The sequence below is a fragment of the Pleurodeles waltl genome, chromosome 7 (genome assembly GCF_031143425.1).
Source record: "Pleurodeles waltl isolate 20211129_DDA chromosome 7, aPleWal1.hap1.20221129, whole genome shotgun sequence".
Lineage (NCBI taxonomy): Eukaryota > Metazoa > Chordata > Amphibia > Caudata > Salamandridae > Pleurodeles > Pleurodeles waltl.
This window is the reverse complement of record NC_090446.1, coordinates 922805826-922831199: the sequence shown is the minus strand read 5'-3', so window position 1 is coordinate 922831199 and position 25374 is coordinate 922805826.

The window sequence follows — 25374 nt, the reverse complement described above, 5'->3', positions numbered from 1 at the left end:
CCTGCTAACGCAGGCACCAAACTTCTATATCACTGGTCCTCTGGGTCCCCTTTTGTCACGTGGTCCCTAGAACACCGGAGCTGGGTCCAAGTGACTCCCACAGTCCAGTGGCCCTTCTGTCCAAAGTTGGTGGAGGTATGACCTTGCCTCCCCACGGCGGACAGCAAACCTGTGTACTGTGTGATTTGCAGCTGCTCCGGCCTCTGTGCACTTTTCCAAGGATTCCTTTGTGCACGGCCTAGCCCAGATCCCCAACACTCAGTCCTGCAGTGCCCAACTCACTGAGTTGGACTCCGACGTCGTGGGACCCTCCTTTGTGACTCTGAGTTGACCGCTGTCCTCAGATCTTCTAAGTGCCTGTTCCAGTACTTCTGCTTTTGCTGCCTGCTTTTGCAGGGGCTCTATGAGTTGCTGAGTGCCCCCTCTGTCTCCTCCTCCAAGGGGCGACATCCTGGTCCTTCCTGGGCCCCAGCAGTACCCAAAAACCTCAACGACGACTCTTGCAGCTAGCAAGGCTTGTTTACAGTATTTCTGCCTGGAAACATTTCTGCAACCTCCAGCACGCCGTGGAGACGTTCCTAGCCCTTTTCGTTGTTGCAGAATCTTTGTCTTCTTCCACCCGGAGGCAGCCCCTTTGCACCTTCATTGGGGGTTTGGTGGGCTCCTGCCCCTCCGGACACTTTCGTGACTCTTGGACTTGGTCCCCTTCCTTTACAGGTCCTCAGGTCCAGGAATCCGTCTTCAGTGTTTTGCTAGTGCTTGTGGTTCTTGCAAAATCCCCTATCACGACTATTCTGTCTTTCTGGGGTAGTAGGGTAACTTTGGTCCTACTTTTCAGGGTCTTGGTGTGGGGTATTTTGGACACCCTTACTGTTTTCTCACAGTCCCAGTGACCCTCTACAACTTCCCATTGGCCTGGGGTCCATTCGTGATTCGCATTCCAGTTTTGGAGTATATGGTTTGTGTTGCCCCTAGGCCTATGTCTACCTGTTGCATTCTATTGTGATTCCTCATTGTTTGCACTACTTTTCTTACTGTTGCTTACCTGTTTTGGGTTTGTGTACATAGAATTTGTGCATATTACTTACCTCCTAAGTGAGGGTATCTGTAGGAGGCTGGACTGGCTTGTAGTGAGTACCAAGGGGTACTTGCACCTTGCACCAGGCCCAGTTATCCCTTATTAGTGTATAGGGTGTCTAGCAGCTTAGGCTGATAGATAATGGTAGCTTAGCAAAGCAGCTCAGGCTGAACTAGGAGACGTGTGAAGCTACTACAGTACCACTTAGTGTCATATGCACAATATCATAAGAAAACACAATACACAGTTATACTAAAAATAAAGGTACTTTATTTTTTATGACAATATGCCAAAGTATCTTAGAGTGTACCCTCAGTGAGAGGATAGGAAATATACACAAGATATATATACACAATAGCAAAAATATGCAGTATAGTCTTAGAAAACAGTGCAAACAATGTATAGTTACAATAGGATGCAATGGGGAAACATAGGGATAGGGGCAACACAAACCATATACTCCAGAAGTGGAATGCGAACCACGAATGGACCCCAAACCTATGTGACCTTGTAGAGGGTCGCTGGGACTATTAGAAAATAGTGAGAGTTAGCAAAATAACCCTCCCCAAGACCCTGAAAAGTGAGTGCAAAGTGCACCAAAGTTCCCCTAAGGACAAAATAGTCGTGTTAGAGGGAAAATGCAAGGAAAACACAAATCAGCAATGCAACAACGATGGATTCCTGACTGAGGGTACCTGTGGAACAAGGGGACCAAGTCCAAAAGTCACAAGCAGCTCGGAGGTGGGCAGATGCCCAAGAAATGCCAGCGGTTGGTGCAAAGAAGCTCTTACTAGGCTGAAGAACTGTGAATACTGCAGGAACGACAAGGGCTAGAGACTTCCCCTTTGGAGGATGGATCCCCCACGCCTTGGAGAGTCGTGCAGAAGTGTTTTCCCGCCGGATGGACGCCAACAAGCCTTGCTACACGCAAATCGTGCGTTTGGCGTTTTTGGACGCTGCTGGGGCCCAGGAGGGACCAGGAGGTCGCAAATTGGACCTGCAGAGAGAGGGGACGTCGAGCCAGACAAAGAGCCCTCACTGAAGCAGGTAGCACCCGGAGAAGTGCCAGAAACAGGCACTACGAGGATGCGTGAAACGGTGCTCGCCGAAGTTGCACAAAGGAGTCCCACGTCGCCGGAGACCAACTTAGAAAGTCGTGCAATGCAGGTTAGAGTGCCGTGGACCCAGGCTTGGCTGTGCACACAGGATTTCCGCCAGAAGTGCACAGGGGCCGGAGAAGCTTGCAAAGTCGCGGTTCCCAGCAATGCAGCCCAGCGAGGTGAGGCAAGGACTTACCTCCACCAAACATGGGCTGAAGAGTCACTGGACTGTGGGGGTCACTTGGACGGTGTCGCTGGATTCGAGGGACCTCGCTCGTTGTGCTGAGAGGAGACCCAAGGGACCGGAGATGCAGCTTTTTGGTGCCTGCGGTTGCAGGGGGAAGATTCCGTCGACCCACGGGAGATTTCTTCGGAGCTTCTGGTGCAGAGAGGAGGCAGGCTACCCCCACAGCATGCACAAGCAGGAAAACAGTCGAGAAGGCGGCAGGATCAGCGTTACAGAGTTGCAGTAGTCGTCTTTGCTACTATGTTGCAGGTTTGCAGGCTTCCAGCGCGGTCAGCGGTCGATTCCTTATCAGAAGGTGAAGAGGGAGATGCAGAGGAACTCGGCTGAGCTCATGCATTCGTTATCTAAAGTTTCCCCAGAGACAGAGACCCTAAATAGCCAGAAAAGAGGGTTTGGCTACCTAGGAGAGAGGAAAGGCTACTAACACCTGAAGGAGCCTATCAGCAGGAGTCTCTGACGTCACCTGGTGGCACTGGCCACTCAGAGCAGTCCAGTGTGCCAGCAGCACCTCTGTTTCCAAGATGGCAGAGGTCTGGAGCACACTGGAGGAGCTCTGGACACCTCCCAGGGGAGGTGCAGGTCAGGGGAGTGGTCACTCCCCTTTCCTTTGTCCAGTTTCGCGCCAGAGCAGGGGCTAAGGGGTCCCTGAACCGGTGTAGACTGGCTTATGCAGAATTGGGCACCTCTGTGCCCAACAAAGCATTTCCAGAGGCTGGGGGAGGCTACTCCTCCCCTGCCTTCACACCATTTTCCAAAGGGAGAGGGTGTCACACCCTCTCTCAGAGGAAGTTCTTTGTTCTGCCATCCTGGGCCAGGCCTGGCTGGACCCCAGGAGGGCAGCTGCCTGTCTGAGGGGTTGGCAGCAGCAGCAGCGGCAGTGAAACCCCAGGAAGGGCAGTCTGGCAGTACCAGGGTCTGTGCTACAGACCACTGGGATCATGGAATTGTACCAACAATGCCAGGATGGCATAGAGGGGGCAATTCCATGATCATAGACATGTTACATGGCCATATTCGGAGTTACCATGGTGAAGCTACATATAGGTAGTGACCTATATGTAGTGCACGTGTGTAATGGTGTCCCCGCACTCACAAAGTTCAGTGAATTGGCTCTGAACAATGTGGGGGCACCTTGGCTAGTGCCAGGGTGCCCACACACTAAGTAACTTTGCACCTAACCTTTACCAGGTAAAGGTTAGACATATAGGTGACTTATAAGTTACTTAAGTGCAGTGTAAAATGGCTGTGAAATAACGTGGACGTTATTTCACTCAGGCTGCAGTGGCAGGCCTGTGTAAGAATTGTCAGAGCTCCCTATGGGTGGCAAAAGAAATGCTGCAGCCCATAGGGATCTCCTGGAACCCCAATACCCTGGGTACCTCAGTACCATATACTAGGGAATTATAAGGGTGTTCCAGTAAGCCAATGTAAATTGGTAAAAATGGTCACTAGCCTGTCAGTGACAATTTGGAAAGAAATGAGAGAGCATAACCACTGAGGTTCTGGTTAGCAGAGCCTCAGTGAGACAGTTAGGCACCACACAGGGAACATATACATGCACACCTATGAGCACTGGGGCCCTGTGTGACAGGGTCCCAGTGACACATACATATAGGCCACAAACCTATGAGCACTGGGGTCCTGACCAGCAGGATCCCAGTGACACATAACAACCATACTGAAAACATAGTGTTTTCACTATGAGCACTGAGGCCTGGCTATCAGGATCCCAGTGAGACAGTGAAAACAGTGACAAACACCCTGACATACACTCACAAACAGGCCAAAAGTGGGGGTAACAAGGCTAGAAAGAGGCTACCTTCTCACACAACCCCCCCCCAAACGAAGGACAATAAGGCTAACCTTGGCCAGTTGAGACTTTATTGTCTAAGTGGTGATAAGTAGAGAGTAGCTCTGCAATAGACTGGTTACTCCCTTTATCATCCACTATATGGTTACTTCCCTGTGGGGATGTAAACCACCCTGTTTGAAGTTTTTTAGCTAAGCAACAATGTGAAGATGTATTTTCAGAGTTTCTATCAGTAAGTTTTAGGTTAGAGCAGTGGGAATTGTCCACTGAACCTATTTGTAGTGATGGAAATGCCAGACAGGGATGCTGTCTCAGAAAAGCCATAGCTGGGCAAAAACTTTGTCCATCTGGCTGGAAGAGAGAACAGGGATGCTGTTTCTCTTGAGTTGGAGCAGGGCAGGGATGCTGTCCTATGAGCTCCACACTAGGGCAGGGATGCTGTCCTAAGTGTTGTGAGGTAGTGCAGGGTTTCTGCACTAAAGTTTCTCTGGGAGGGTTGGAGGGATGCTCCATGTTAACTAAAATGGTGCTGTTTTTCTCACCAATGTTAGTTATCCCACAGAGAGGTACTTCCACCTCAGGGAGTCCAGCTTTGCCAGCTGATGATTCCCTTGGAACAGGTGCCACCCCAGGAGAGGTTTCTCCCACCACAGGAATAGTATCCTGAATGGTAGGGTGGTTAGGGGATACTGTGATACCCTTTTTACCTGTTGATGGAGAGGGATCCTGAGTTTTCAGGCCTTCTCTCCTTTGCTTTTTCATTTCACTTGAAATGAGAGGGAACAATTCCTCAGGGATGCCCAGCATGGCTGCATGGGCATAAAACTCTACATCAGCCCAACCTGAGGCCTCTAGGTCATTACCTAAGAGACAGTCTACAGGTAAGCTAGGTGATACCACCACCTGCTTAGGGCCAGTAACTCCACCCCAACTAAACTGAATTATAGCTAAGGGAAGAAACTTAGTGGAGTTATGGACATCAATAATCTTATACTGTTGTCCAATGATGTGTTGTTCAGGAGGCACTAGGTTTTCAGTCACCAAAGTGAAACTGGCACCTGTGTCCCTGTAGGCCAAGGCCTCAACACCATTTATTGAAACTGTCTGCCTGTACTTATCCATTGTAAGGGGACAAGCAGCCAGTGTGGCAAGGCCAATGCCACTAGGTGTGACAGAAACTGTCTTGGGACTGATTACATCAGTTTCCACTATGGACCCATAAGTGAACCCAACTACACCCTTTGCTTGACTGTTGCCAGCAGTCCCACCACTAGTACCACTACTGCTAGGGGCACTAGAGCTTGATGTATTAGTGGTGGTAGGCTCAGGGGGTTTACCTGGACAGGACTTATCCCCTGGCCTATGGCCTCTGTTTTTACACACAAAGCACCAAGGCTTTTTAATGTGTGCAGGTTGGGAAGAAGAGGAAGAATTTGTTTTATCCCCACCCTCTGAAGAGTGTTTAAGATTTGAAGTGGGATCTTTGGTTTTACCCTTATCCCCATGCTTATCTTGAGATTTTTCACCATCTTTCTTCTTATTGCCATCTTTGTCACCCCCTGTATGAACTTTTCTGTTCACCCTTGTTCTGACCCATTTGTCTGCCTTCTTTCCCAATTCTTGGGGAGAGGTCAGATCAGAGTCTACCAGGTACTGGTGCAACAAATCAGACACAATGTAGGAGGCTGGACTGGCTTGTAGTGAGTACCAAGGGGTACTTGCACCTTGCACCAGGCCCAGTTATCTCTTATTAGTGTATAGGGTGTCTAGCAGCTTAGGCTGATAGATAATGGTAGCTTAGCAAAGCAGCTCAGGCTGAACTAGGAGACGTGTGAAGCTACTACAGTACCACTTAGTGTCATATGCACAATATCATAAGAAAACACAATACACAGTTATACTAAAAATAAAGGTACTTTATTTTTTATGACAATATGCCAAAGTATCTTAGAGTGTACCCTCAGTGAGAGGATAGGAAATATACACAAGATATATATACACAATAGCAAAAATATGCAGTATAGTCTTAGAAAACAGTGCAAACAATGTATAGTTACAATAGGATGCAATGGGGAAACATAGGGATAGGGGCAACACAAACCATATACTCCAGAAGTGGAATGCGAACCACGAATGGACCCCAAACCTATGTGACCTTGTAGAGGGTCGCTGGGACTATTAGAAAATAGTGAGAGTTAGCAAAATAACCCTCCCCAAGACCCTGAAAAGTGAGTGCAAAGTGCACCAAAGTTCCCCTAAGGACAAAATAGTCGTGTTAGAGGGAAAATGCAAGGAAAACACAAATCAGCAATGCAACAACGATGGATTCCTGACTGAGGGTACCTGTGGAACAAGGGGACCAAGTCCAAAAGTCACAAGCAGCTCGGAGGTGGGCAGATGCCCAAGAAATGCCAGCGGTTGGTGCAAAGAAGCTCTTACTAGGCTGAAGAACTGTGAATACTGCAGGAACGACAAGGGCTAGAGACTTCCCCTTTGGAGGATGGATCCCCCACGCCTTGGAGAGTCGTGCAAAAGTGTTTTCCCGCCGGATGGACGCCAACAAGCCTTGCTACACGCAAATCGTGCGTTTGGCGTTTTTGGACGCTGCTGGGGCCCAGGAGGGACCAGGAGGTCGCAAATTGGACCTGCAGAGAGAGGGGACGTCGAGCCAGACAAAGAGCCCTCACTGAAGCAGGTAGCACCTGGAGAAGTGCCAGAAACAGGCACTACAAGGATGCGTGAAACGGTGCTCGCCGAAGTTGCACAAAGGAGTCCCACGTCGCCGGAGACCAACTTAGAAAGTCGTGCAATGCAGGTTAGAGTGCCGTGGACCCAGGCTTGGCTGTGCACACAGGATTTCCGCCGGAAGTGCACAGGGGCCGGAGAAGCTTGCAAAGTCGCGGTTCCCAGCAATGCAGCCCAGCGAGGTGAGGCAAGGACTTACCTCCACCAAACTTGGGCTGAAGAGTCACTGGACTGTGGGGGTCACTTGGACGGTGTCGCTGGATTCGAGGGACCTCGCTCGTCGTGCTGAGAGGAGACCCAAGGGACCGGAGATGCAGCTTTTTGGTGCCTGCGGTTGCAGGGGGAAGATTCCGTCGACCCACGGGAGATTTCTTCGGAGCTTCTGGTGCAGAGAGGAGGCAGGCTACCCCCACAGCATGCACAAGCAGGAAAACAGTCGAGAAGGCGGCAGGATCAGCGTTACAGAGTTGCAGTAGTCGTCTTTGCTACTATGTTGCAGGTTTGCAGGCTTCCAGCGCGGTCAGCGGTCGATTCCTTATCAGAAGGTGAAGAGGGAGATGCAGAGGAACTCGGCTGAGCTCATGCATTCGTTATCTAAAGTTTCCCCAGAGACAGAGACCCTAAATAGCCAGAAAAGAGGGTTTGGCTACCTAGGAGAGAGGAAAGGCTACTAACACCTGAAGGAGCCTATCAGCAGGAGTCTCTGACGTCACCTGGTGGCACTGGCCACTCAGAGCAGTCCAGTGTGCCAGCAGCACCTCTGTTTCCAAGATGGCAGAGGTCTGGAGCACACTGGAGGAGCTCTGGACACCTCCCAGGGGAGGTGCAGGTCAGGGGAGTGGTCACTCCCCTTTCCTTTGTCCAGTTTCGCGCCAGAGCAGGGGCTAAGGGGTCCCTGAACCGGTGTAGACTGGCTTATGCAGAATTGGGCACCTCTGTGCCCAACAAAGCATTTCCAGAGGCTGGGGGAGGCTACTCCTCCCCTGCCTTCACACCATTTTCCAAAGGGAGAGGGTGTCACACCCTCTCTCAGAGGAAGTTCTTTGTTCTGCCATCCTGGGCCAGGCCTGGCTGGACCCCAGGAGGGCAGCTGCCTGTCTGAGGGGTTGGCAGCAGCAGCAGCGGCAGTGAAACCCCAGGAAGGGCAGTCTGGCAGTACCAGGGTCTGTGCTACAGACCACTGGGATCATGGAATTGTACCAACAATGCCAGGATGGCATAGAGGGGGCAATTCCATGATCATAGACATGTTACATGGCCATATTCGGAGTTACCATGGTGAAGCTACATATAGGTAGTGACCTATATGTAGTGCACGTGTGTAATGGTGTCCCCGCACTCACAAAGTTCAGTGAATTGGCTCTGAACAATGTGGGGGCACCTTGGCTAGTGCCAGGGTGCCCTCACACTAAGTAACTTTGCACCTAACCTTTACCAGGTAAAGGTTAGACATATAGGTGACTTATAAGTTACTTAAGTGCAGTGTAAAATGGCTGTGAAATAACGTGGACGTTATTTCACTCAGGCTGCAGTGGCAGGCCTGTGTAAGAATTGTCAGAGCTCCCTATGGGTGGCAAAAGAAATGCTGCAGCCCATAGGGATCTCCTGGAACCCCAATACCCTGGGTACCTCAGTACCATATACTAGGGAATTATAAGGGTGTTCCAGTAAGCCAATGTAAATTGGTAAAAATGGTCACTAGCCTGTCAGTGACAATTTGGAAAGAAATGAGAGAGCATAACCACTGAGGTTCTGGTTAGCAGAGCCTCAGTGAGACAGTTAGGCACCACACAGGGAACATATACATGCACACCTATGAGCACTGGGGCCCTGTGTGACAGGGTCCCAGTGACACATACATATAGGCCACAAACCTATGAGCACTGGGGTCCTGACCAGCAGGATCCCAGTGACACATAACAACCATACTGAAAACATAGTGTTTTCACTATGAGCACTGAGGCCTGGCTATCAGGATCCCAGTGAGACAGTGAAAACAGTGACAAACACCCTGACATACACTCACAAACAGGCCAAAAGTGGGGGTAACAAGGCTAGAAAGAGGCTACCTTCTCACAGTATCCTATGAGATACTTTTGGCATATTGGGGGTCATTACAACATTGGCGGTAAAAACCGCTTACCGCCGTGCAGAAGACCGCCAACACACCGCCGCGGAATTCCGCCACAGCTATTATGACCCACATCTCGGAATCAGACAAAGTTCAGACACCCACACAAGTCCGCCACACCAAATGTCAGTGATAAACTGGTGAAAACAAATCCTCCACCGCCACGCCAACAGAAATACGCCCACACTATCACGACACACGAATCCATGCGGCGATCTTTTAACCGCGGTATCCCATTGGCGGTACACATCGCCGCGCTCAAAATACACACACTTCTACAAAACACAGCCACATTGGACAATTCGAAATACACACACCTGATACACATACACAAACCACTCCCACACACCCAATACAATATAAAACACAACCCCCACTTCACCCACAAACCCCTACGACCACAATTACAGAGAGAAGGACAGAGAGAGACACTACAAACTACTACCAAGCATCCACAGGCACACCACACCATCACCCACACTACTTCCACGCACAAAACACCACACACCACTACATATAACCACACTTATCACCACATACACCACCCCACACATCACCTACACCACCCCATGGCAAAGACACCCCGGGTTCTCGGAGGAGGAGCTCAGGGTCATGGTCGAGGAAATCGTCCGGGTAGAGCCACAGCTATTTGGAGCACAAGTGCAGCACACCTCAATTTCAAGGAAGATGGAGCTATGGCGAAGAATAGTCGACAGGGTGAACGCAGTGGGACAACACCCAAGAAATCGGGACGACATCAGGAAGAGGTGGAACGACCTACGGGGGATGGTGCGTTCCGTGGTCTCAAGACACCACATCGCGGTACAGCGGACTGGGGGCAGACCCCCACCTCCTCCCCCACAACTAACAACATGGGAGGAGCAGGTCTTGGAGATTCTGCATCCTGAGGGCCTCGCAGGAGTAGCTGGAGGAATGGACTCTGGTAAGTCAAACCTTTAACTACTTCATCCCCCACCCTACCTGCATGCTATCACAGACACCCACCCTCGCCCCCTCCCCTATCACTCCAACTCTTCACTAATGTACTAGTAACACAAACCACACATCCCAACACTAAGACCTGCATGCAACACCAAAGCATGGACACCCATCACTAAAGCATGCCCACTGCACATACCCATAACACCCCCCTCAACCATCATCACACAAGCCCCCACACAGGAATGCTAGCACTGGGGTACAGGGTCACCCACCCATTGCACACCATGACACACACAGATGCAATAATCATGCTTTTACACCCCTGCAGGACCACTACCCAATGTCACCAGACAGGAGGGTCCAGACATCTCCACCCCACCCACAGAAGAGGCCCACAGTGCTGACAGCAGCTCTGTCCAGCTGGATCCAGATGACCAGCCCGGACAATCGTGGGCCTCGGGACAGTCGGTTCTCCACACCCAGTCACAGGCCACCACAGAGCTTCCACCCTCTGGTAACACCAGCACAGCACCCACCCAGTGGGCCCACATCTCCATCCCCAGGACACGTCAATCAGCTGTGTGTCCACCACTACAGGGAACCCAGGATAACCCACCACCCCAACAACAACAACAGGGACTTGGGGGCAGTGGTAGTGGGCACACGGTCCAGGGGACGGAGGCCCAGGAACAAAGGGAAACTGGGAGGGTTGCTGTGCGACAGGGGGCGGACAGGCCAAGGGAACCCACTCTCCACGAGGCCCTCTTCTCCATCATGGGAGCATACTACCACTCCCAGGAGACGATGGCAACGGTCCTGGCCAAGTTTCAGGAGACCCAGCTCATGCAGGAGGAACAGTATTTTGGGTTCGGGGAGGAACTCAGAACCATCAGCTCCGCCCTGGGCACCATCGTAGGGGTGCTGAAGGAAATACTGAACACCAGGAGGGACACTGTGGCACTCCAAGGGGTCCCTGACACTAGCATGGACGATGAACTGCCCACCTCTGCCGTCACTAGTGGACAGGAGGCACCGCCACAGGACCACCACACCAGCACCCCACCCCCTGCAGACGGAGAACCACCCCGCAAGCTGTCCCTGAGATCCAGGAACAAGACAGAGCAAGATGCCAAGACCCCCGCCAAGAAATGAGACCACCCTGATTGTCGTCCCACTGTCCCACTTTGTAAGCCTGTCCATATTTAAACTGCCCCAGCTCCACTTCCTATGCCCATATGGGCAATCCACCTGTGAGACTAATAGACTGGACTCTGCCATGGACATTCCTCCACCATCACCCCTCACCATGTTACAACCCCCTCCAATATTTAGAACTTAAATAAACACCCTTGAAGCACAACACAATCTGGAGTCACTCTGTGATTTAGAAAATGTGTATTAGCAATGACAGTGACAAAATGCGTTTTCAAATGTAATGTCAACATACCTATGTCACACATCTCAAGTCCATGAGGAATCTAAGCAGATGACACACGTTGTAAACCACACCTGTGAAACCGTAAGGGAAATGTACAACTCAGTTACCATATACTGGTTGAAATCGACAGACAGGATAGAGGTAGAAGTGCGAAAGTACTTGTAGTAGGCAGGAATGTGTTCTCACCTGTGTGTCACTGGAAATATTGCTGGATAACTGAGTCCCTGTTGTCAATGTCATCTTACTCTGCTTCCTCCTCATCACTGTCCACAGGCTCCACAGCTGCCACAACACCGTCACCTGGACCATCCTCCTGCAGAAAAGGCACCTGTCGTCGCAAAGCCAAGTTGTGAAGCATACAGCAGGCCACGATGATCTGGCACACCTTCTTTGGTGAGTAGAATAGGGATCCACCTGTCATATGCAGGCACCTGAACCTGGCCTTCAGGAGGCCGAAGGTGCTTTCGATCACCCTCCTAGTCCGCCCATGTGCCTCATTGTAGCGTTCCTCTGCCCTGGTCCTGGGATTCCTCACTGGGGTCAGTAGCCATGACAGGTTGGGGTAACCAGAGTCCCCTAATAGCCACCCCGGTGCCTCTGGTGTTGACCCATCACATAAGGGATGCTGCTATTCCGCAGGATGTAGGCGTCAAGCACAGAGCCAGGGAACATAGCATTTACCTGGGAGATGTACTGGTCTACCAAACATACCATCTGTACATTCATCGAATAATAACTCTTCTGGTTCCTGTACACCTGTTCACTCCTTGTGGGGGGGGCAGAGCTACATGGGTCCCATCAATGGCACCTATAATGTTAGGGATATGTCAAAGGGAATAGAAGTCACCTTTAACTGTAGGCAAATCCTCCACCTGAGGGAAAACGATGTAGCTCCGCATGTGTTTCAGCAGGGCAGACAACACTCTGGACAACATGTTGGAAAACATAGGCTGGGACATCCCTGATACCATGGCCACTGTTGTTTGAAATGACCCACTTGCTAGGAAATGGAGCACTGATAGCACCTGCACTTGAGGGGGGATCCCTGTGGGATGGCGGATTGCTGACATCAGGTCTGGCTCCAACTGGGTACACAGTTCCTGGATTGTGGCATGGTCAAACCTGTAGGCGATGATCAAATGTCTTTCCTCCATTGTCGACAGGTCCACCAGCGGTCGGTACACCGGAGGATTCCGCCATCTCCTCACATGTCCCAGCAGACGGTGCCTAGGAATGACAACAGCGACCACAGAGTCAACAACTCAGAGGTATGTACCCACAGTCTACACAGAACACCATTCATACACAAAATGTGGCCTGTATTTGTGTTGTGCGACAAGGCCTAGGTCTGTGTGACGAAGTTGGTAATTAGGGCATGTGGGCCCCTGAAATGGCGGCTGCCTGACCTCTAAACTGGGACAATGGGATGTGAGGTAACTGCACTGGCGTTGTACTCTGTCGCGGTAGGCGGTCGAAGACCGCGGCGCAATGCTGCATTGGTTAACATTGGACCCTATCGGTCCCAGGAGCCAATGACGATGTACGCCGGCGGTGATGGTACGCACCGCCGCGGACGTGACCGCTGCGGACGTGACCGCCATTTTCTATCTGTTGAATCACTCGATACCTGATCTTCAACAGGAGAGGACCTACACTGCAAGTGCTGCTGTGACCTTGGTCTGGAAGAGACAATGGCTCGTGCGTCTGGGGAAAGGGCCCCTGCGTTCACTGCAGAGGAGTTGGCGAAGCTCGTGGATGGGGTCCTCCCCCAGTACACGCTACTCTACGGTCCTCCAGACTAACAGGTAAGTACACAGGGAGCATGTTGTATGGGCTATGCCTGTGTGGAGAGGGCTGGTTGTAAGAAGGAAGGGGGCACAGTTCTGCGTGCATGAAGGACTGTGAATGCATGTGCCACATGGCAAGGGTAGGGATGGGGGACAATCACTTAGACGGTGCAGTTGTTAATGACTTCTCTTCTTCCCCTGAACATGTCATGTAGGTCAGCACCCACCAGAAGTAGGATATTTGGTGTGCCATCGCCACGGACGTCCGGACCCTGGGGGTCCACAACAGACAGAGCACCCACTGCCGGAAAAGATGGGAGGACATTCGCCGCTGGAGCAAGAAGACGGCGGAGGCTCAGCTGGGGATGGCCACCCAACGTGGGAGGGGTGCCCGTCGAACCATGACCCCCCTGATGTTCCGGATCCTGGCGGTGGCCTACCCTGAGTTGGATGGGCGCTTGAGGGCTTCACAGCAGACACAAGGGGGTGAGTACACTATCATTCAGCGGACTTTACGTGCAGTGAAGGTGTCTGGGTGGGGGAGGAGGGCTGTGGGTTTCCCTAGGCCAGGGCGAGTTCCGTAGGCTAGGCCCCTCCGTAATGCAGGCCATGTGGCACCCCAGCCTACCTCTGTAGAGTGCCAAGTACAGGTATTCATGCCCCTGTATCATCTATGTGTGAAGATGTCGACCATAGCCATGTAGGCCATATCCCAGGAATTGCATCTGTAGAGGCCAACAGCACGACGTAGTGCAGGGGGCTGCTCTGTCTGTATTGTCCGCCAACGGTAGCGGTAAGCCATGCACTCAACCTGTCTTTCTTCTGTCATCCCCCATTTTTGTGGTCTCCCTGTTCTTGTGTGCATCAGTATCATCAGGCGGAGGCACAGTGGCACCGGAGCACGAGGGAGCTGCATCCCACATGGCCATGGAGGCCCACACCACAGACTCAGAATACACCAGTGGGACGGAGGGCGAGGGGAGCACCACGGTGGTCACAGGATCTGCAACCAGCGACACGGACTAGTCCTTGTGGTGGCGGCAAAATCTGTGTCCCCCACTTCTACAGGTACAGCCGCCACCCCCCCTACCAGCACCACCCTCCCAGCAGCCCCTCAGCCTTTGCCCCGTGCCCGCTCACCCAGGAGGGTGGGCATCACCTTCGCCCCAGGCACCTCAGCCTCTGCCCCAGTCACCTCTGCTGCCCTCAGTGAGGAGGCCATTGATCTCCTCAGGTCCCTCACTGTTGGGCAGTCTACCATTTTTAATGCCATCCAGGGTGTAGAAAGGGAATTGCAACACACAAATACATTCCTGGAGGGCATTCATTCTTGTCAGGCTGCCCTTCATCGAACCCTGTAAACTCTGGCCTCAGCACAGATGGCAGCCATTGTCCCTGTGTCTAGCCTCCCCCTCCAACTTCCTCCACCCCGACCCATTCCCCTCTACCTCAGCCTATCCCAAGCACACCTACAGACCAGTATGCACACACGTCAACACACAAGGGAAGCTCAGGCAAACATAAGCACCACACATCCCACAGGCACTCACGCAAGCATCACACACATACAGACACACCAACATCCACTGCCTCCACTGTGTCCCCCTCCTCCTCGTCTCCCTCCTCCCTCCCAGTCTCGTCTACACTCACACCTGCATGCACTACCACTGCAGCCACTACGTCCCACACCGGCACACCCACCACCACACCCCGCTCACGTGCAGTCACCACCCCCACTCCCATTTACACGTCCCCTGTGTCCTCTCCCAGTGTGTCTGCGTTGCCCCCTCCCAAGATACACAAACACAGGCACACACCCACCCAACAGCCATCCACCTCACGACAGCCTCCAGCCCATGCACCTGCACCCAAATCCACAAAACTTACACCTCCTACAACCAACACCTCTTCCTCCACTCCCAAACCCCCTCCATCTACCCGTCCCAGTGTCTCCCAAAAACTTTTCCTGGCACCCCTTAACCTATTTCCCACCACCCCCCCATCCAAATCTCATAGGTCCCGTACTAGCACCTCAGCCAAAAAATCTCCGGGACATTGGTGCCTGTTGTTACAGGTATGTGGAGTGCACCAGCCACCAGGACAGCCAGTGTGGCACGGAGCCACAGCACAGCCAGTCCCCCCCGTGAAGCACCAGAAGTTGGCCAGTGCCCGGCAGGAGAGGGGGAAGACTCCAGCCAGCAAAGCCGCTCACAAGGGTCCCGGGGGGAGTGTCGACTCAGCTGTGACTCCTCCCAAGGTGGGGAAGGGGCAGAAGAAATCTCCAAAGTCTGGGAGGAGCAGCACAGCGGAGAGGACCGCCATCATCCCCGCTGCCCAGGAGGCCACCGCCAGCCCCATCGTCACTGGCCAGGAGGCCACCGTCAGAGTCACTGCCCAGGAGGCCAGCCCCATCGTCACTGGCCAGGAGGCCACCGCCAGAGTCACTGCCCAGGAGGCCAGCCCCATCGTCACTGGCCAGGAGGACACCGCCAGCCCCAGAGTCACTGCCCAGGAGGCCAGCCCCAGAGTCACTGGCCAGGAGGCCACCTCCAGAGTCACTGGCCAGGAGGCCAGCCCCATCGTCACTGGCCAGGAGGCCACCACCAGCCCCAGAGTCACTGGCCAGGAGGCCAGCGACAGCCCAGCTGGCCAGGAGGGCCCCGCAAGCCACAGCCCAGTTGACGCATGAAGGCCCACCAGCCACAGCCCTGCTGGGCAATGAAGGACCGCCTTGGCAAGCACGGCTGAACAGGGCAGGGACCACTGAACAGGGCAAAGACCGCCATGGAATGCACCGCTGAACAGGTCTGACACTGGCAACGCAAGCACCGCTGAACAGGGCAGGGATCGCTGAACAGGGCAAAGACCGCCATGGAATGCACCGCTGAACAGGTCTGACACTGGCAATGCAAGCACCGCTGAACAGGCCAGGGACCGCTGAACAGGGCAAAGACCGCCATGGAATGCACCGCTGAACAGGTCTGACACTGGCAACGCAAGCACCGCTAAACAGGCCAGGGATCGCTGAACAGGGCAGGGACCGCTGAACAGGGCAAAGACCGCCATGGAATGCACAGCTGAACAGGTCTGACACTGGCAACGCAAGCACCGCTGAAGAGGCCAGGGACCGCTGAACAGGGCAAAGACCACCATGGAATGCACCGCTGAACAGGTCTGACACTGGCAAAGCAAGCACCGCTGAACACGGCAGGGACCGCTGAACAGGGCAGGGACCGCTGAACAGGGCAAAGACCACCATGGAATGCGCCGCTAGCCCATTTGCAGCAGGGGCAGTGACGCAACTTGGACCGTCACGGGGTGTGTGCTGCACTCTGGGCACAATGCCCCCTCCAGAACCAGTGGAGACTGTTATCCACTTGAGAGACTGTGGCTTTGCACTCCCCAGGATATAGCAGTGGGAAACCCACCCACTGTAGAGACTTGTGAGACTGTGGTTTTGCACTCCCCAGGATACAGCAGAGGGCAACCCACCCACTGTAGAGACTTGAGAGACTGTGGCTTTGCACTCCCCAGGATGGTACAGTGGGCAACCCACCCACTGCAGAGACTTGAGAGACAGTGGCTTTGCACTCCCCAGGATGGTACAGTGGGCAACCCACCCACTGCAGAGACTTGAGAGATTGTGGCTTTGCACTCCCCAGGATGGTTCAGTGGGCAACCCACCCACTGCAGAGACTTGAGAGACTGTGGCTTTGCACTCCCCAGGATGGTACAGTGGGCAACCCACCCACTGCAGAAACTTGAGAGACTGTGGCTTTGCACTCCCCAGGAGACATCAATGGGCATGGAGCCCCCTTGTGGATCTGGCGTGGTGCACTCATCCGGCTGAGGTGCCCCCGCTTCTTTTCCCCCTGAGGTGCCTGTTGTATTTCTAGCTGATGCCCCAGCAGTGTTCTCTCCATTTTGATCAGGTATCTTGTGTGGGCCTCGCCCATGCATTTTGGGCCCAGTGGTCCACGGACAATGAATGATGCATTACCTGCAGTACTAATCGTGGTGTATATTTTGTTGATAGTGTATGTATGTTTATATTTGCTTCCTGTATTTTGATATATTACAATGGTTCAACTCATTTCCTTTTGTGTTTGCATTCTTCCGGGGTGTTACTGTAATGTATAGATATGCATTGGTGTGTGTTTTAGTGGGTGAGGGTCGGGGTGGGTTTTGGGATGTTGGTTGTGTGTGTCCCTGTTTTTTGCCTCCCCCCTCCCCTATGTCGTAGGTGCAGTACTCACCGTGCTCTTCGCCGCCGGCATTGATGATCCTCGTATAGGAGCAGGAAGACTATCGCTGGCAGAATATGGCGTTCCGGCGCCATGGTGACCCTCTTCCTCGTGGAGTGTGTAGAGGTGAGCGTTTTCCCTGTGAAATGGCTGTTTCCGCCGTGTTTTTACCCGCGGTGAATCCGCCCCGGGAAAGGTGGCGGATTGGTAGGTTGTGATACTGTGGGCGGTACATTGTCTCCCGCCTGTCTGTTGGCGGTGACCGCTGCGCTGTTTGTCTGTACCGCCGTGGCGGTCGGATTGTTAAAGTGGCTATCTTTGTTGGCGGTTCCCGCCACGGTCATAATTCCTATTTTTTTACTGCCGGCCTGTTGGCGGTTTTACCGCCGCTTTAACACCGTCCGCTAGGGTTCTAATGACCACCATTGTCACTTAAATACAGTACTTTTATTCTTAGTAACTCTGAGTATTGTGTTTTCTTATGATATTGTGCTATATGATATAAGTGGTATGGTAGGAGCTTTGCATGTGTCCTAGTTCAGCCTAAGCTGCTTTGCCATAGCTACCTTCTATCAGTCTAAGCTGCTAGAAACACCTCTATTCTACTAATAAGGGATAACTGGACCTGGCACAATGTGTAAGTACCACAAGGTACCCACTATAAGCCAGACGAGCCTCCTACATTGGTGGTGCAGCGGTGGGATAAGTACTTGTAACTGCTTTACCACTTTGTCATTTGGTGCTTTTCATAAGAAAACCATATACCAACTAGTTCAGTATATGTACATTGAACCAAACAGTTTACTTTTCTGCTCTAAAACTCTCTACTAAGTTTCTGAAAAGATCTGAATACCTTTAAAAGTTTTCCAAACGTTTGAAAAAGTTTTTGGTCTGTGCTTTCTAAAGTTCTAAAACTTTTTCTCTCTCTGTCTTAAACCTTTTTCTATCATGTCTACAGTAGAGGCTACTTCCAAAGTTGTTCAGGCAACTTATGAAACTTTAAACTACAAGAGTTTGAGGGGTCTCTGCCTGGATAGAGGTTTAAACATAGGTAAGAATCCAACAAAAGAGTTTCTCTTTAACCTGCTCTTACAGGATGACCAGAACCAGTCTGGCCCATCTCAGCAAAGGGTAGAAAAAGGGGAGGCTTCCCAGTCAGACTCAGAGGAGTTCCCTGAAGATGCTGGGGAGGGTTCTTACAAAGTCCTGCCCCCTAGCAGGCCACCTAGTGACACTGGTAGTGTTAGAGGGTCACATATCAGTAGGGCATCTTTCACTCCTAGAGGCCAGGTTACTAGGGTCCAGCCAGTTAGGGACAGGTCTCTCTCTGCAAAATCCCAAATCTCCTCTGTGTCCAAACATTCCCAAGCCTCCCACCCTGAGGACAACTTAATGGAAAGGGAACTCAGAAAGCTGAGGTTGGAAGAGGCCAGACTGAAGCTTAAACAGCAGCAGCTGGCCTTAGACAGTGAATCCCTAGACATAGAGAGGGAAAGACAGAGATTGGGGTTAGTTCCCCATGGTGGCAGCAGAAACCTGCATAGGATAGTCCCCCCTTACAAGGAGGGGGATGACATTAATAAGTGGTTTGCTGCACTTGAGAGGGCCTGTATGGTACAGTTGGTCCCTCAACGGCAGTGGGCTGCTATCTTGTGGCTATCTTTCACTGGAAAGGGTAGGGGTAGGCTCCTTACAGTCAGAGAAAGTGATGCCAATAATTACAAAGTTTTGAAGGATGCACTCTTGGATGGATTTGGCTTAACCACTGAACAATACAGGATTAAGTTCAGAGACACCAGAAAAGAGTCCTCTCAAGACTGGACAGATTTTGTTGACTGTTCCATTAAGGCCTTGGAGGGTTGGTTGCATGGCAGTAAAGTTTCTGACTATGAAAGTCTGTATAATCTGATCCCGAGAGAGCATATTCTTAACAATTGTGTGTCTGATTTGTTACACTGGTACCTGGTAGACTCAGATCTGACCTCTCCCCAAGAATTGGGAAAGAAGGCAGACAAATGGGTCAGAAAAAGGATGGACAGAAAAGTTCATACAGGGGTGACAAGGTTGGCAAGAAGAAGGATGGTAAGTCTTCTGACAAGGGTGGGGACAAAAGTAAACATTCTGAGTCTTCATCAGGCCCACAAAAATCCTCTGGGGGTGGTGGGTCCAAATCCTCTTCAAACAATCAGAAAAATCCTTGGTGTTATTTATATAAAGTAAAAGGCCATTGGGCAAGTGATTCCACTTGTCCAAAGAAAAACACCAAACATCCCACCACCACAACCCCAAACGCAACCTCTAGTGGCCCTAGTAATAGCAGTGGTGGTGGGAAGTCTACTACTAATAGGCAATCCAAGGGTGTAGCTGGGCTCACTATTGGCAATGTAGTTGGGGTTGGTCTTGTTAGGGAGACCACAGAGGCTGTTTTAGTCTCTGATGCTGGAATTGACTTTGCCACCTTGGTTGCTTGTCCCCTTAATATGGGTAAGTACAAGCAACTACCCCTAATCAATGGTGTTGAGGTTGAGGTCTACAGGGACACAGGAGCCAGTGTAACTATGGTGATAGAAAAACTGGTCCACCCTGATCAACACCTACTTGGTCAGCAGTACCAAGTGACTGATGCTCATAGCAACACTCTTGTGAATCTCAACTGGGGGGGGGGGTTACTGGTCCAAAGAAAGTTTGGTAGCCACTGAATTACCTGTAGATTGCTTACTGGGCAATGATTTGGAAACATCAACTTGGGCAGAAGTGGAGTTGGAGGCTCATGCACAGCAATGCTGGGAATTCCTGGGCATATTTTTGGTTTGACAAGGGCTCAGGCCAAGAAGCAAAAAGGACAGGGAAACTTGGATCCTGGAACAATGGACCAAGTGCTCCCAAAAACTAGGGGTAGAAAGGGTAAATCACAACCCACTATCCCTCCCTCTACAGATGATTCCCCTTTTGAGGAAGAGGAATCCTCTCCCTGTGCAGAACCTACACCAGAGGAGCTGGCAGCAGACACTGCTGAGCGTTTGGGTACAGGGGGGCCTGCCAGGGAAGAGCTGAGTGTGGCACAGCAAACCTGTCCCACATTAGAGGGTTTAAGACAGAAAGCTGTCAAGCAGTAGAATGGGGATGTCAGTGATAGCCATAGGGTGTGGGAAGATAACCTCTTCTACACAGAGTCAAAGGACCCTAAACCTGGAGCTGCCAGGAGATTGGTCATTCCCTTGCAGTACAGAGAGTTTCTTCTCACCCTAACACATGACATTCCTTTGGCTGGGCATTTGGACCAGACGAAAACTTGGGAAAGACTTGTCCCCTTTTTTCAAAAAGAGTTTTGTCGCTCTTGTGTGACCTGTCAAGCCAGTGGCAAGACCGGTGGCACTCCAAAGGCTCCTCTAATTCCACTTCCAGTGGTTGGGGTGCCCTTTGAAAGGGCAGGGGTTGACATAGTTGGTCCCCTTGACCCTCCAACAGCTTCAGGCAATATATTTATCTTGGTGGTAGTGGACCATGCCACAAGATACCCTGAAGCCATCCCCTTAAGGACCACTACAGCTCCTGCAGTGGCAAAGGCCCTCCTGGGAATCATTTCCAGGGTGGGTTTTCCTAGGGGCATGGGGGGTCATTCCGACCCTGGCGGTCATGGACCGTCAGGGCCGGGGCCGGGGATGCACCACCAACAGACTGGCGGTGCATCCATGGGCATTCTGACCGCGGCGGTACAGCCGCGGTCAGAAACGGGAAACCGCCCGTGTCCCGCCGGTTTCCCGACGCCCTGGGGAATCCTCCATGGCGGCGCTGCTTGCAGCGCTGCCATGGGGATTCCGACCCCCTTACCGCCATCCTGTTACTGGCGGTTTTTGCCGCCAGGAACAGGATGGCGGTAACGGGTGTCGTGGGGCCCCTGGGGGCCCCTGCAGTGCCCATGCCAATGGCATGGGAACTGCAGGGGCCCCCTAACAGGGCCCCACCAAGATTTTCAGTGTCTGCCAAGCAGACACTGAAAATCGCGACGGGTGCAACTGCACCCGTCGCACCCCTTCCACTCCGCCGGCTCCATTCGGAGCCGGCATCCTCATGGAAGGGGGTTTCCCGCTGGGCTGGCGGGCGGCCTTCTGGCGGTCGCCCGCCAGCCCAGCGGGAAACTCAGAATTACCTCCGCCGCCCGCCAAAGTCAGAATGACCCCCATGGTGTCAGACAGAGGTAGCAACTTCATGTCTGCATACCTAAAAGCAATGTGGAAGGGGTGTGGTGTAACTTACAAGTTCACAACCCCTTACCATCCACAAACAAATGGTGTGGTTGAAAGGTTTAATAAAACTCTCAAAGGTATGATAATAGGACTCCCTGAAAAACTCAGGAGGAGATGGAATGTCCTGTTACCTTGCCTCCTTTTTGCTTACTGGGAGGTACCCCAAAAAGGAGTGGGCTTTAGCCCCTTTGAACTCCTCATTGGGCACCCTGTAAGAGGTCCACTTGCTCTTGTGAAGGAGGGTTGGGAACAACCTTTAAAAGCTCCTAAACAGGACATAGTAGACGATTTACTTGGCCTAAGATCCAGAATGGCTGAGTATATGAAAAAGGCCAGTAATAACCTTCAGGCCAGCCAGGAGCTGCAAAAGCAATGGCATGACCAGAAGGCTGTCCTGACTCAGTACCGCCCAGGACAGAAGGTGTGGGTATTGGAGCCTGTGGCCCCAAGAGCACCCCAGGACAAATGGAGTGGACCCCATCTCATTGTTGAATAGAAGGATGAGGTTACCTATTTGGTAGACCTAGGCACTGCCAGGAGTCCCCTTAGGGGGATTCATGTCAATCGCCTAAAACCTTACTATGACAGGGCTGATCTCACCCTGCTCATGGCAACAGATGAGGGAAAGGAAGAAGAGAGTGACCCTCTCCCTGATCTCTTCTCCACCACTGAGGCTGATAGCTCAGTGGAAATAGTTGTTTTAGCAGATTGTCTTACTGCAGAACAGAAAGACAACTGTATCAATCTCTTAAGTCAGTTTTCAGACCTCTTTTCCCTTGTACCAGGTACAGCTTCCTGGTGTGAACATACAATTGATACTGGAGACAGCCTGCCTGTCAAAAGTAACATTTATAGGCAGCCTGACCATGTCAGGGACTGCATTAAACAAGAGGTGAGAAAATGTTGCGCTTGTACCAAAACCTCACACCAAAGATGGAAAGAGAGAGATGAGGTTTTGTGTAGATTATAGAGGGCTCAATCAGGTAACCAAGACAGATTCTCACCCTATATTCAGGCCAGTATCCACTATAAGCCAGGCCAGCCTCCTACAAACACCCACTGATCCATCACGCACCTCACATCCCACACCCCACCACATAACTCCACACCCTCCACACAACACACACACCACATAACACCCATGTCTCCACTAAGGCGGGAAACATCCTGAACAACTAGGTCTAAACCACTACTTGCCTGAACCACTACTGCTAAACAACTAAAAAGTCTCTACAACTAAGTACTGAACAACTACTGTCTGAACAACTAGTGTGTCTGAATAACAATTGCCTGAACAACTAATTTTAAGGTAAGGTTTTCCTTTTGGATTTTATGGTTTATTAGTTGTTTAGAATATATATATATATTAGTTGTTCAGGCAATTGTTATTCAGACACAGTAGTTGTTCAGACAGTAGTTGTTCAGTACTTAGTTGTAGAGACTTTTTAGTTGTTTAGCAGTAGTGGTTTAGGCTATAGTTGTTTAGGACCTAGTTGTTCTGTCACATATTCCACTAAGGCACCCCCGTTTCACTGATGAGGAGTTGCGGATCATGGTGGAGGAAATAGTCAGGGTAGAACCACAGCTGTTTGGAGCACAGGTATCAATATCAATTGCCAGGAAGATTGAGCTATGGTGGAGGATCATGGACAGGGTGAACGCCGTGGGACAGCATCCAAGAACAAGGGATGACATCAGGAAGAGGTGGATTGACATACGTACATTTCGTGACAGCAAGGCCCAGCTCGCCATCCAGAGGACTGGCAGTGGACCCCCACCTCCTTCCCCACAGCTCACAGCATAGGGGGAACAAGTCTTGGCAATACTGCATCCTGAGGGACTCACTGGAGTAGACGGAGGACTGGACAATGGTTAGTCAATACGCTCTACTTATCACCCCCAATTCCTGCATGCCATCTCACCCCCTTACCCTGACTCCAATCACTCCACTCCATCCCACACAGTGCACCTACACATGTGACCAACCCCAATGCCAAGCCCTGCATGCCATACTAATGCATGGACAGTCCTCCCAGCCCTGCATGTACATCCATCACCAAACCATTCACAGCATGGAGTACTAACAATCACACAATACATCACCATCCAAAAACAAAGGTGGCAGAGCAACAGCTACGATAGAAGGGAAGCTAGGTATGTACAATATGTCACTGACATGAAGCATAATACATCACTTACATCCTCACAGGTGCCCCAGCCAATACCAGCTAGGGATGTACAATATGTCACTGACATGAAGCATAATACATCACTTACATCCTCACAGGTGCCCCAGCCAATACCAGTGTTGAGGAGGTGCCACAGCTATCCAGTCCCCCAACAGAAGATGCCCCCAGTGATGACAGTAACTCTGGACTTCAGGATCTGGATGAACTTCCGGGCCCATCCAAGACCACTGGTCTGTCGGCAAGCCCAGCCCACTCCCAGTCCACCACAGAGCCTCCCCCCTCAGTATCCAACACCACAGCAGCCAGGCAATGTCCCCACACCTCTCTCCCCAGGACACGTCATTCAGCAGTGTGTCCACCTGTACAGGGACCCCAGTCCACACCTCATACCCAAGATAAGCAGGGTCCTGGGGTTAGTGGCAGTGAGCACACCATTCAGGGGACACAGGCACAGGGGCCAGGGACACTCAGAAGACAGCTGTGCGCCAGGGGGAGGACAGGCCCAGGGCACTGACTCTCTAGGCACTCACTAATGTCCTGGGGGCTTACCAACAATCCCAGGACAAGATGGGCCAAATCCTCACCAACATGCAGAAGAACAAGCGGCTGCAGGAGGTAATCCATCAGGAGATCAGAGAAGATTTGCAGGCCCTCAACACCACCATGGTCTCCATAGCATGGCCAACATCATGAGGGAATGGCCACACACCAGCGGGCCACTACCACTAGCCAGTCTACTGACCATCCCTCACATCTTCTGCAGCTAGTGGGCTGGAGGCCCTGCCACAAGACCCACAGGCCACCAGCATCCCTCTCCCTGCAGAAGGTGAACCACCCTGCAAATGTTCCCTGCAACCCAGAAAGAAGCCAGAGACCCTTGCCAAGACCAAGACCACCTTCAGGAAATGAGACCCTCCTGAATGTCCCCCTTGTGTCCCACCCTGTCACCTAGTCCATTCTGAACTTCCTTTTCTCCCCTTTGCTATGGCCCCTTGGACACTGGACCTGTGCCACAAACAGAATGGAAAAATACCCTGGACTTACCTCTACCATCACCCCATTGTATTTCACTATTCCGTCTGTTATTGGACTAAAATAAACACACTTGAACACAACTTGAGTGATAGTGTTTTATGATGACAATGTGCAATTATGGAAACAGTCACATTTTTTCAAATGATCTGAATGCTGTGATAGCATAAAAATAATGACCTGTACCTGTCTGCAGTCGTCACATCAGAACACAGTTGTCATATCACCAACATCTCCAAAATGAGCAGGCATAGGTGACAGTAAGTTGAGATGCAAAGGAAGTGAATGCCATCCTGCTACAGCCACACTGAAAACATCAGTAGTCAGAGGAATGGTCAGTTCCATTGTCTCACCTGTGTTTCACTGGAAGTATTGACGAATAAC